This window comes from Schistocerca cancellata, unplaced genomic scaffold (genome assembly GCF_023864275.1).
Source record: "Schistocerca cancellata isolate TAMUIC-IGC-003103 unplaced genomic scaffold, iqSchCanc2.1 HiC_scaffold_117, whole genome shotgun sequence".
NCBI lineage: Eukaryota > Metazoa > Arthropoda > Insecta > Orthoptera > Acrididae > Schistocerca > Schistocerca cancellata.
In genome coordinates, this window is record NW_026046167.1 from 12,501 (window position 1) to 15,000 (window position 2,500).

Below are 2,500 nucleotides of genomic sequence, written 5' to 3' on the forward strand. Positions count from 1 at the left end.
GTGCGCCCACGCACCGCGCGGCCAGCACGCCGGGCGGCCCCCCCTCACCGGCCGGGGACGGTCCCACCCAGCCACCGCCGCGTATCGCTTCACACACAGATTTGCCCTTACTGATTTACCTCCAGCAACAACAACCGCACCACAATGGGTTTACCAGTTGTTCATTTGCGTTGCGTCACGTCACCAGCAAACGTAGACGTCCATCCCAGTTTGCAAATGCAACGATTATTGCATACCTGTCTGTTAGGTGTCACGACACACTACGTCTGCCCACATACACGCAACAAAATGTGCACGACTAGAGAACACGTGGGAGGTGGCCCCCTACGTATGCGATGTCCATTACGAGACCGACTGTCAACCAGCATCTGTACCATGTCGCAGATGTGGAACGCGGTGCACCATGCTATCACACTGTGTGAGAAGAGACGACTACGTTTGAATACACGCGCCACTACATCAACAGACGGCTCATGCTGATCGCCATCCAGGGCGTCCGTTACTCCCACACGTCTCTATGGCGTACCACACTGCAATGTAGCTGTTATGGGGAGACGGCACGTGGCTGAGTGCACAACATTTGGACCGTATGGTTCGCTGTTGTTGGGCGCAGTCGTACGGTCACACATGTGCCACAGCGTATCATTCAGTACATACGGACCTATGTGCAGTACAATGTGAGGATTAAGCTTACGATATCAGCGGACAGTGGACACAGGCCGTACCACGACGTAGACTGAGCGCTTCGACATGCGAATGCCAGTGAACAGCTGCGAAGGGCATTGAACACGCAAGCACCTGAACGACCAGCGTGCGAAGGCAGGGTGGAGGGGGGGGGGCGATGTACATCCTGCAGTTGTCCACATTACAGTGTACAGCGGGAGCATGTAAAAAGTAAGCAACACTTGCGAAGTGTTCAACATGAAACGACACACAAGAGGGTGGGCGGTGCGAGTAGCGAACTATATTCAGAGGGTTGTGGTTAGACAACACTAGATTAATGTAACGTGTCATATGCCAATTACAGAGCAGGTTAAGGCACAACGTGGGTTAGGTTAAGGCACAACGTGGGTTAGGTTAAGGCACAACGTGGGTTAGGTTAAGGCACAACGTGGGTTAGGTTAAGGCACAACGTGGGTTAGGTTAAGGCACAACGTGGGTTAGGTTAAGGCACAACGTGGGTTAGGTTAAGGCACAACGTGGGTTAGGTTAAGGCACAACGTGGGTTAGGTTAAGGCACAACGTGGGTTAGGTTAAGGCACAACGTGGGTTAGGTTAAGGCACAACGTGGGTTAGGTTAAGGCACAACGTGGGTTAGGTTAAGGCACAACGTGGGTTACGTTAAGGCACAACGTGGGTTAGGTTAAGGCACAACGTGGGTTACGTTAAGGCACAACGTGGGTTACGTTAAGGCACAACGTGGGTTACGTTAAGGCACAACGTGGGTTACGTTAAGGCACAACGTGGGTTACGTTAAGGCACAACGTGGGTTACGTTAAGGCACAACGTGGGTTACGTTAAGGCACAACGTGGGTTACGTTAAGGCACAACGTGGGTTACGTTAAGGCACAACGTGGGTTACGTTAAGGCACAACGTGGGTTACGTTAAGGCACAACGTGGGTTACGTTAAGGCACAACGTGGGTTACGTTAAGGCACAACGTGGGTTAGGTTAAGGCACAACGTGGGTTAGGTTAAGACACAAATTGCGTTACAAATTGCGTTACATTGCGGTACAAATTGCGTTACATTGCGGTACAAATTGCGTTACATTGCGGTACAAATTGCGTTACAAATTTGGTTAGGTTAAGGTGCAAAATGGGTTGGATTACAGTACACAACATGGTAAGAGATAGTGTGTTTGGGGGGGGGGGGGGGGGGGCAGGTTCGTTGGTAGTGATCATTGTAAGTGAATGTCTGAGGCAGCGTCAGTATGTCACAGCAGTTCTGTCTCGTCAGGATGCGCTTTTCGCTCGTGACTGGAGGCGCGCCGCGTCTGTGGTTGCGGCAAGGGAGTGGCAGACCTGTGTGATTCATTCCTGCCATTGTTTCTGTGCCGTAACAGGAGGCAGTGTGGTGGTGTTGGGTGCACCCCTGTGTAGGACATGTGTGGGTGTTGGTGGCTTATCTGAGCAATTGTGGATGTTGGACGGGTGGGATATTCTATTTTATAATTGGACCCCCTGGTGTGGTTATCATAGTGTGGATGGTGTACTGTGGCGGAGAGGATGCACCGGACGTTGGTCCATGCTGGTGCTTACATATCGTATCTGTGTCTGTTACAGGCAGAGAGTAATGTGTGATGGAGTGTCTCGCTGAGGTGTGGTTCATATTGTGTGCACAGACTTACAGCATGTATAGGGACAGCGGGAATTTGGCATATTGGATATAACTCGTCATGAAACGCAAGATATAGGGGTGGATTGCAACGTACGAGTGCGGGAAGAGTCCGCCGTTCATCCGCTTGGGTTGCGATTTGGGCGGTTGGGGTGGGGCACGTG